We start from the raw sequence: 12,294 nt of genomic DNA on the forward strand, positions 1-12,294 counted from the left end.
GCATCGATGTTAAAACCCAGAAATTGTTTGAAGGTGTATCGATGCATTGGTAGTGCATCGATGCACTCTTTTAAAATAAATACATCGAATGCAATTCGTGCATCGATGCATAGTAGTGCATCGATGCATCCTATTAATAAGGAAACATCGAATGCAATTAGTGCATCGATGAATAAGGCATGCATCGATGCATCCCAGTAATAATAAAACATCAAATACATTTTATGCACCGATGCATCAGTAGTGCATCGATGCATACCTTCATTAAAAGATGAAATTGCCTTTTATCTTAGTCTAAAGAGTGAACCATTAGAGTATATTAGTTATAATACTAATATAGATCTATGTATGATGATGTAGATATAGAACGTGATCCCGTTCCGGATCAATTGAAGGATTATAATCAAATCAAAACAAAGCTAAGATGAGTGCACATTCTCTAGTATATGAGGTTCAAGGGAAAATAAGACTTGTGATAAGTCTATTTCCAATAGTGAAAAACATGAATTCATAGAAGTATGTATTTGTTATGATTTGTGTGATTATGAGATATATAAGTTATATGGAAAGTATATATGAAATAAGATATGAGCTTATATGAATATGTGATATGAATAAAGCTATAAGAAATGATTTATGTGAATACATGCATTTGTGATGCTTGTTATATGATATTAGATATATGTTTACACATACATATGGTATGTGACCGAAGAGAATGAACATGTGATTATAAGATCAATGATTACACGTACATTTGGTACGTGACTGAAAAGGAAAGATATATGTTCATAAGAGAAAGGATATGAATAAGTAAATTGAATTGTTATGAAAATTAATGCCCATGTTATGTGTCTTGAGAGCTAGAGGTATAGTTGGCATGCCAAGAGTCGAGGGTCTATGTGGTCCTTCGGGACATATATGTATTCTTGGAACATGTGTGAGGTCTTTTGGAGACACATACTTGATCTTTGGCATATGTATATGATTCTTAAGGAATGATATGTGGTCCTTATGGACAGTTACCAAGGATCTTTATGACCTCTGGATAGTTACCGGGGTCTTTGTGACCTCTGGATAGGTCCTTCGGGACATTTATATGAGCTGTGGTGACAGCATAGTGGTGCACAACCTCAATAGACTCACTTATCATTAGTTCTCACGTATGTACATGGGCTAATCAAGAGAAAATAACAAATATGTGTTGTGAGATGATAAATTTAATAGCAAGGACATGAGGATGTATAGATTAAGTATATATGTTATGTGATTAAATGATAGTGACTAATGATGATTTATATGTATGCATGTATTGCTTATTAGATAATCTGATATGATTTATATGATGATGTCAGTATGGCTTGGTTAATTGAATGATATGTTGAGTAAAAGAATGGATATAAGAGGATATAATTATAAGATATAAATGTTAAGAATATTGATAGTGAACAAAGGGTAGAGATTTAAAATAATGTGTGATATGTATATGTTATATATATATATATATAATGTTATATCGTTTTGATATGGTATTATAAGATTGTATGTTCATGCATGTGTGATTAGTTAGAGTTTTATTGTATGTTTTATGCCTCACTAAGTCAACGACTTAGCGTGTGATTATTTCACACGTAAGTTACAGAAGTGAGAAGAGTAAAGAGCTAAGAGGAGCAAGACAGTTCAGCATTTTCCTTACAAAGTTTGAGATCAGAAAATAGATGATTTAAATGAGTTTGGTTAATTTGAATATATTTGGCATGTACTAGTTGATTGAGTTAAAGATGCTCTGATCGATTTTGGTCATTGGGGTCAATTTATGTCAATAAACTGTTATTATTTTAATGAAAGTTTTAAATTTTCTTTGAATTTTGGTCAAGAGTCAAAGTTTGAAAAGTCATGTGACACCTCGGACTCGTATCCGGGTCGGATACGGGTTGGGGTGTTACATTTAATGGTATCAGAGCTACGGTTTAGCCGATTCTAGGCTTAAATCGAAGTCAGAAGTGTTTTAAAAAGTGTACATGCCAATTTAAAGTGAAAAATTATGATCTGATAATGTAAGGAGTATGTTGTCTTGCTAATAAAAATAGATTATTATGTGATAATAGAAGTATGATAATAAGAGTTTCGAAAGAAGTGAAAGGTAATAAACCTGAAGGTAATAGCATTCACCTGCCCTGGCCAGGCAGGGAGAAGAGCGAACACCTCAGGAATTGCCTGTATAAAATTTGGAAAATTATTCTTCATGTTGAAGAATGTTCTGATGTGTTTTCAATTTATACTTCTTTAACTCATAGAATGAATGTATCAAATTAGTTGATAAAGTTGCGAGCACCCAAGTTCAAGGGTGGATTTGAGGAAGGTTCTATTGTTAGAGACCTTTGATTGAATGATATGATATAAGGTTTTCATTTCTTCAAAGTGGAGATGTTGAATTGAGTAGTTTTGTTACTACTTTGGTAAGTTAGAGTATGGTGGACAATTGTCACCATAAGAACGTTAAAAAATTAAATGATGTGATTAAAATTGTATAAGAGTTCAAGAATAAGTGCATTGATGACCAGTTTAAAGACGGATGAAACTGGAATACACGAGCTTGAAACAAGGGAATTACACCTTGTATGAGTATGATTATAAGTTTATTAAGCTAAGCAGAATTGTTGCTGAGTTAATTCTGACTGAAAATGATATATGTGATTTGTTGTTAGAACTTGCGCCTTAAATTAAAAGAGTGTTACTGTTTTGAATTTGTTATCGTTTCAATAAATGGTTAATTGTGTTAAAGCTTTAAAGAGAAAAAGCTCAGAACGAAAAGTTTGGAGAAATAAATCTCAGATGATTAAGATAATTAGTGCTTCATAGAATTTTAGCACCATCAAAGAAAGGTAGAGAGTCTGGTTCAACTTTAAACCAGACATAAATTAGTTGTATTCTCCGTCAGAGAATCAAATCAGATAGAGTTCGACAGACTCCAACAGTAGGTTTGATCTTGAAAGATTAAACAAAGAGTTAATTGAGGATAAGCCAGGGTTAAAGACAACCCTTGTGAATTGGGTTAAAAGCTCTTTTAGAAGTTATGTAAATCGAAGCAGAAAAATTATTTTAAATGGATTAGATGAGTATTGAAATCTGGTGATTTTTTTTAACAAGTGGAGAAAACATAAGTATAAGAATAGTAAAGAATAAGGTTTTGTGCAAGTAAAGTTGACTATCAAAGTAATGAAAACGTGATAAGGAGTGATAGTTAAGGATAAATATATGTGATATAAAAGAGCATTGGAGTATGAAGAACATGATATGGTTTAGTTATAAGACAATGCGGATTATAAAAATGATAAATGGATAAAGACCAAGGAATGGATTAAGTGTTTTGCTAGAAATTAAATAATGTGAAGGATAAGAAGTATTTTAAATGTATCAAGTGAGGTAGATACTGTTTTTGTATTTAAGATGGAAAGAGTTAGCATAGGTTAACAAGATTATGGGACGGAATGTATTAAAATTACAAAATTTCAAGATATGGTAGGTTATGATAACCAAATGTGAAGTGAATCTGGATATAGTTGTATACTGTGATTATAGTAAAGTGATAAAATGAAGGAAGTGAGAATTCAAATGTTTGAGTAAAACTAAGGATTGATAAGAAGAGTTTAAGTATGGGTACATCAATGATCAGTTTATAAATAAAGGAAGTTAGAATGTTAAGCTTGAATAATGGAAGTGACATGGTGTATGAGATTAAATGTTTATTTGATTAGTTGATTAGTAAAGTTATAAAGATATAATAAAGACTGGTAATCAGAGATAAGTTTAAGTGATAGGAAAAGAGTATGTGAACATGAAAGAAAGATATGATTGGTGTATAAGAAGATTTTGATTTATGAATGAAATGAAAGGATGAAGTTTAAAGAATCAGATGTGATAAAAGTTATGTTGAGATATAGATTATAAGTTTAACCAGAAGTAAGAAATGTATGTCAGGTAATATGAGAAATTGTTTAGTTATGCAAAGTGTATGTTTAATTGGTTATGATGAAGATTTAAGGTTATGTTTCTTGGTCAAGTGGATGTAGTCAGAGAAATGAATAAAGATTTATATGTATTAAGGAAATTTTGGAGTCAGTCAAGCAAGGATGTAATAAAAGTTTGGTGATTCTTGAAAGACAATTGAAGATAAGAACCAAGTTATTAAAGATGATACAAAAGATTAAGTTCAGAAAGCAGCATGAGAACGTTAAAAGATATGTTCTTCTCAGGATGTGCAGTGAAAATTCGAGGACGAATTTTTAAAAGAATGGGAGATTTGTAACATCCCAAATTATGGGTTAGTGACCAAATTGTAAAGTTTTAGAATTTGATGACTAAAGTAGAAGAAAGAAATAGTTCAATGATTATGAGATATATATGATGAAGGTTATTTAGTAATTATTAAAGGAAATAAAGGGTAAAATGGTCATTTGATTATTTAAGGAATTAAATAAATGTGATAGTGGGGATATATATATTTTACACGTGGGAAATGAGGGAAACAATGTTTCCAGAATTCTCTTCTCCTCCTTTCTTCTTTGTGCGGGAAGCTCCAGCTCAAAGGTAAGTTTCTTTGTTTATAATTGAATTGTTGATTTTAAGGTTGGGTTTTGATTATTAGATGATAACTAAGCTTAAGGAAAGCTTAAATCATCTTAAAAAAGGATGGTGGAGTTAGGAGAGATTAAAGATTTAGAGTTTATAAATGAAATCTTGGAATAAAGTTCATTTCTTAAATTGGAAGTTAAATTTGACTTGTCAATGGTTAAATTAAGAGATTTGGAGTGATAGAATTGGATTTAGAACATATAGAAAATTTGGTATGATTCTTGAATCACATAAGGAAGATAGGATTTTGAGGTTAAAGATAATTTACATGGATATAAGTTGGTTCAAGTAATTGTAGTTGAGTTTAATGTCATAAGAGGGCTTAAAATAGAAGAATTAAGGGAAGAGTTGATGATTTTCGTGCTAAAATGTGAGTTCTGGGCAATGTGCATCGATGCACATTCATTGTGCACCGATGCATAGATGTTAAAACCTTGAAATTGTTTGAAGGTGTATCGATGCATTGGTAGTGCATCGATGCACTCTTTTAAAATAAATACATCGAATGCAATTCGTGCATCGATGCATAAGTAGTGCATCGATGAATCCCATTAATAAGTAAACATCGAATGCAATTAGTGCATTACATCGAATACATTTTATGCACCGATGCATCAGTAGTGCATCGATGCATACCTTCATTAAAAGATGAAATTGCCTTTTATCTTAGTCTAAAGAGTGAACCATTAAAGCATATTAGTTATAATACTAATATAGATCTATGTATGATGATGTAGATATAGAACGTGATCCCGTTCCGGATCAATTGAAGGATTATAATCAAATCAAAGCAAAGCTAAGTTGAGTGCACATTCTCTAGTATATGAGGTTCAAGGGAAAATAAGACTTGTGATAAGTCTATTTCCAATAGTGAAAAACATGAATTCATAGAAGTATGTATTTGTTATGATTTGTGTGATTATGAGATATATAAGTTATATGGAAAGTATATGTGAAATAAGATATGAGGTTATATGAATATGTGATATGAATAAAGCTATAAGAAATGATTTATGTGAATACATGCATTTGTGATGCTTGTTATATGATATTAGATATATGTTTACACATACATATGGTATGTGACCGAAGAGAATGAACATGTGATTATAAGATCAATGATTACACGTACATTTGGTACGTGACTGAAAATGAAAGATATATGTTCATAAGAGAAAGGATATGAATAAGTAAATTGAACTGTTATGAAAATTAATGCCCATGTTATGTGTCTTGAGAGCTAGAGGTATAGTTGGCATGCCAAGAGTCGAGGGTCTATGTGGTCCTTCGGGACATATATGTATTCTTGGAACATGTGTGAGGTCTTTTGGAGACACATACATGATCTTTGGCATATGCCCATCTTTATGACCTCTGGACAGTTACCGAGGATCTTTATGACCTCTGGATAGTTACCGGGGTCTTTGTGACCTCTGGATAGGTCCTTTGGGACATTTATATGAGCTATGGTGATAGCATAGTGGTGCACAACCTCAATAGACTCACCTATCATTAGTTCTCACGTATGTGCATGGGCTAATCAAGAGAAAATAACAAATATGTGTTGTGAGATGATAAATTTAATAGCAAGGACATGAGGATGTATATATTAAGTATATATGTTATGTGATTAAATGATAGTGACTAATGATGATTTATATGTATGCATGTATTGTTTATTAGATAATCTGATATGATTTATATGATGATGTCAGTATAGCTTGGTTAATTGAATGATATGTTGAGTAAAAGAATGGATATAAGAGGATATAATTATAAGATATAAATGTTAAGAATATTGATAGTGAACAAAGGGTAGAGATTTAAAATAATGTGTGATATGTATATGTTATATATATATATATAATGTTATATCGTTTTGGTATGGTATTATAAGATTGTATGTTCATGCATGTGTGATTAGTTAGAGTTTTATTATATGTTTTATGCCTCACTAAGTCAACGACTTAGCGTGTGATTGTTTCACACGTAGGTTACAGAAGTGAGAAGAGTAAAGAGCTAAGAGGAGCAAGACAGGTCAGCATTTTCCTTACAAGTTTCAGATCAGAAAATAGATGATTTAAATGAGTTTGGTTAATTTGAATATATTTGGCATGTACTAGTTGATTGAGTTAAAGATACTCTGATCGATTTTGGTCATTGGGGTCAATTTATATCAATAAACCGTTATTATTTTAATGAAAGTTTTAAATTTTCTTTGAATTTTGGTCAAGAGTCAAAGTTTGAAAAGTCATGTGACACCTCGGACTCGTATCCGGGTCGGATACGGGTTGGGGGTGTTACAAGTAACAATTAGAATGATGATTGAAAGATTTGATTTGAAGTAAGAAGTAATGAATTGTTAAGAATTAATAGAATATGGTTTCCAAGTGAATTAGTTGTGTTAAATTGTATATAGTATGAGTAAAAGCAACATGCATGGGGTAATGTATATGAGTATAAGATTAATAGTATAAGTAAGCCAATAATTGTTGAGTATTATAATGAACTGCTTCATCTCGAGGTGAAGTGAAAATTCGAGGACTAATTTTCTTTAAAGGAAGGGAGATTTCTAACATCCTAAAATTCGGGTTAGTGACTAAAATGAGAATTTTTGGAATTTGAGGATCAATTTAAGGAAATTGATAAGTTCAAGAATTTAAATAGAACTATTTCAGTATTGGATTAAATCATAATTATGGAATAAGTAAAGGGTATTATGGTAATTAGTTTAAAAATATTTTCTTTCCCTTATTAAGAGTAGACACGTGGGATGTGAAGAGTTATCTAGAACTCTTCTTTTCCTTCTTCATTTCTTTTTCCCGTGGGTTCAAGCTCAAACCTCAAAGGTGAGTTTTAGTTTTTATGATTAATTCTTGAATGTTTAAGTTGGGTTTTATTCCTTGAGTGTTATATAAGCTTAAGGAAAGCTTATATAAGCTTAAAACACCAAAAGGAGAGAATTAGAAAGGAAATTTGATTAAGGGTTAAGAAATGAACTTTTGTTATGGAAAGGTTTTTGAAGTTCTAAAGATAGATTTGACTTGTCAGGGGGTTAATTAAGAAGTTAGAGGTGATAGAATTGAATTTAGAACATATGAAAAATTTGATGAAATTCTTTGATTCAAGAATTATGGTGTATTATGAGAGATGGTGAAGTGTTATAGTGTTATAAGAAGGTTTAAATATGTATAGATAAGTTTTAAGGTATAATGAGGGATTAATAAGTAGTATTTGGGGTTAAAGTAAGGATTTTCTTGCTTAAAATAATATTTTTGGGTTGTGTGCATCGATGCATATTCAATGTGTATCGATGTACTCTCAATTAAAGGAACATCGAATGTAATTAATGCATCGATGCATAAGGAGTGCATCGATACAGCCCCTTAAGATTAAAACATCGAATGTAAATTGTGTATCGATGCATGGTAGTGCATCGATTCATATGTTAAAGAATGCATCGATGCACTGAAGAATGCACCTATGCACTTCAATGGTAAATGAAATAAATCATTATTCAGTCTATGAAATGATAGATTAAAGTATATAAATTGGATACTGATAGTATCAATACATGATTATGTAGACATCGATCGAAAGCAAAGTTCGAATAGGTCGACAGAGTAAGATAAGCAAGGAAAATCAAGAGCTTATGAGTGTTCATTGAGACCAGGTGAGTACATGATATTAAGTGTACTTGATGTTTAGGGAATTAAGACTTGCGATGAGTCTAATTCTGATAATAGATGACATGAGTACAAGAATATAAGTATAGTATGATATGATGTTTAAGAGTACCTGAGCATGATCATGTAGTTATATGGTGCTAGAAATATATGAGTAAATGCATAAGTTTAATTGTTGAATGCATCTTTATATGTGAACCTTATGAATGCATGTATGTGTGATAATAGTTTATATGATCATAAGAGATAAAATATATGTGAAAGTGATTTAACTCATATATGTTTCTATGAGAATGTTACACGATATGTTATGTATGTTATATGAGCTATGTGAAAAAGAATACAAGTAAAAGTGGAAAGTTATGTGATACGTGAATGTGAATTACATGGAAATATGCTACGTGACAGTAAGCTAAGTGTCTATGTGAAGATGTGAAATGATATAACAGATATTGCCCATGTCATATGTTATGAGAGCTCTAGGTATAATTGGCATGCCAAGAGTCGAGGGTTCTACGTGGTCCTTCGGGACATGTGTGTTCTATGTGGTCCTTCGGGACATAGTGGTCCTTCGGGAAAAATTCTATGCGCCCCTAGTGGGATTTATACGAGCTGTGGTGACAGCATTGTGCACAACCTCTATGTACTCACATACTTTAAGTTCTCAAAAGAGTGCATGGGCTTCAAAAAATAATAAATATGGGTTATGATAATATATGTATTCATCGTGAAATGATATTGGGGCTATATGACATGTATGAATGATAAGCTCAGAATTATATGATAATAGAAAAGAAAAGAATGATAATGAGTGCATCTGGGTTTTGTGATAAGAGAAGATATGTGATTATGTATGATATATCATTAGTAATTATTCATGTATTATTGTATTTTGGAGTTATATTATACGTTCATGTCAAATCTATGCTCATATGATAGAATATAAATAGTGACAAGGAAATAAGTATAATAAACATGTTAATGATTGGTTCAATAGGTGTGCAATTATGATTTGTATTATGATATCTGAATACATGTGTTAGTTTACATTGTGCATATACATGTCTCACTAAGTCTATGACTTAGCGTGTAAGTGTCTTACGCGTAGGTTTTGGTAAGCAAGAGGGTCAAGATTAGCCCCAGCAGAACAACAATTCATCGCTCGAAGCTCAGATCAGAAATATCTTGTAAAGTATGTTCTATTATGTAAATTAGTATGTTGGCATGTAAACAAAGTCATTAAATATGTACGCTCTGATGGAGTCTGTTAAAGTTTTAACATGTTTATGTAAAAGAATTTATTTATAGATTAGAAGTTTTAAATTTTCTATGGTTTTTATAAAAATATGTACTTTGACTAGTGAATGTGACACCTCAGATTTGTATCCGGGTCAGTTACGGGTTGGGGGTGTTACAATAAGTCTAGTGTGTTCTCTCAAAACTAGAATAAAATGAAATCATAGTTTATAAACAATAGTAATTTATTTCAGTAAAATAGGGTTTTAAAATCACTGTAGTACCCTCCATCCGAATACTCCATGTGAAATTCCTCAGGACATCATCCATAAGGACTTATCATAGACCCCTAGGAACTAAGAGTCCAATATGAATGACCAGAACAGAAAAGATTTACCAGCTAGTTAACCTTAGAGATTCCAGAATCCTACCCAATCAATACCCTAATAAAACAGTTTCAGATAGAACCAGTACTATCAAAAAACAGAAATCAGAAATTGGGTTTTCTATTTAAAATATATAATTTCCCTCTAACCGTACACCAAATGTAGTACCCCAGAACAGGCATCCATAAGGACGTACCTAGACCCTAGGATCTAGGAGTCCAATATGAATGATCAGAACATAAATGATTTACCAGCTGATTGAACCTCAGAGTCTCCAGGCAGTACCCCAATAAAACAGATCAGATAGCAATCATTAATATCAGAAATCAGGAGCTAATTGTACCTCATGTCAGAAATCAGAAACCATATATTAGAAATCATACTTCATATAAATAAGAGAAAACATTTTTTGTCATTAGGGAACACACTAGAGGATCCATATATTTTTCGAAGGCGCATGGAAATTATCAGGAATAGAAAATATGAATTTACGTAAAATTAATCGAATTTTAAGATTGAGGTTCATATTAAAAGGGTTGAATTGCTAACGGATCTAAACAGACATTCAGAACCATTTAGGATTTCAGGTGTATAAGAAAGGTATTTAGGAACCTTTACATCAGAATAAATTACGATTCCAGATATAACCAGAGCATATCCATTATTTAGGCCATCAGGGATATTCGAACACTTTGATTTCTAGTGGATTCTTAGCAACTTAATACAATAAGGGTGAAACACTTTGATTTACGGATACTTTGTTTTATTTATGTATTAAATAGTCTCTAAGATGGCCGACGTACTTGAGTCATACTCCACAACCTTTAGGGGCGATACAACACGTAGGTTTTCTCGGTGTTTCCAGAATTATCCAATGACATTAACTTATTTCTAGGTCATGAAGGTATTTGGATCATTTATGTACTCGAGGTTACATGGTCATTTAGAGTTCAAGGTATTTTGGTTCTTTTAGGGTTCAAGAGTATTTTGTTTATTTGAATATTGGAGGTTATTTTAGTTATTTCACAGCTCGAGAACATTTAGGTAATTATGTTCAATCCAAATATATGTACTTTTTTTGTAATTTGGTCAAGTATGTCATTTCATGGTTATTTTTCACTTTCAATGGCAATCTTGGTCTTTTTGCAGTACGAGGGCATTCTTATAATTTTACCCCATAGGGCTATTTTTATAATTTCTTATCCAAGTATTCCACGTATTTAACCTTTAAAGAAATTAATCAAAATTTACGAATTCTAAGGTCAATTCATTTATTATTGAATCACTGAACTTATAATTGTTTTCAATCGGTCTTCCAGTTTCTTATGCGTACCGTGTGAGTCTTATACATTTTATTATCTTTTTATTGTAATTTTGTTCAAGTCCAAAAATAATTAATTATACCTAAATGATCAATAATTTCATCGATGCAGTTATCAATTATCAACAAGTTCTAGAAATCATACAAAAGGTAGTAAAGTATTACCTCAATTTTTGTGTCATGTCGGTTGACCAATTGAACCCCAATCGATCGCTCTCACACTTGATTTTCATGTCTCATAATATATCGGATACATTGCAAAAGAATTTAATCATAAATGGAACTTAATCAGGAAAACTATTCGAATCAAAAATTAAAATGCTGAAAAATAGCTTACCGAGTTCAAATTTGGCTAAACGGATAGAAAATTCGGGCTCAAGACATCGAAAAGCATAAAATAATATTTTTTGAAAAATTTGACTTTTTGTCAAAGGCAACGGTCAATATGGTCAAAGTCAATGAGTCTGGTCAACGGTCCGGTCAGAGGTCCATAAGTTGACTCGTCTTAGTGGACTTGACAAACTCGGGTGAGTTGACTCAGGCGAGCTGACTCAGTCAACCAAAAGTCCCGACAGAACAGCACACGCGCAACGGTGGTGCGTACGACAAAGACGGGGACGATGACGATGACCGATCACAAAGCAATGGTTGGTGAACCAGCGACGATTGAGAGACGAACCCGACTGGGTTTTGGTCAGAATAGAGAGGAGAGCCTGATGACGGTGGCGTGAGGCTAATCGACTGTCAATTCAGTCAAAAATCGCATAAAACAATGACCGACGATTTGGGTTTCACGAAACTTCGAATGGCTTTTGCCGGCTAACGGGCGACGATCCACGATGAATTAATTGAGGGGTTTTTCTCGGGATTTGACAGTAGTCACTTCAGTTGAGGCAATGCATGACACGACCATCGGGAACGACTGAAAATAGCAAAGATGACGTCGGGTTTTAAATTTTCGATGAAGCTTTCGTGGAGCTCTTCACGACAAACAACAGAGTCTCACAGAGCATGGACGGTCAGGTTTTGT

The sequence above is a fragment of the Hibiscus syriacus genome, unplaced genomic scaffold (assembly GCF_006381635.1).
Source record: "Hibiscus syriacus cultivar Baekdansim isolate YM2019G1 unplaced genomic scaffold, ASM638163v2 tig00110962_pilon, whole genome shotgun sequence".
NCBI classification, from domain to species: domain Eukaryota; kingdom Viridiplantae; phylum Streptophyta; class Magnoliopsida; order Malvales; family Malvaceae; genus Hibiscus; species Hibiscus syriacus.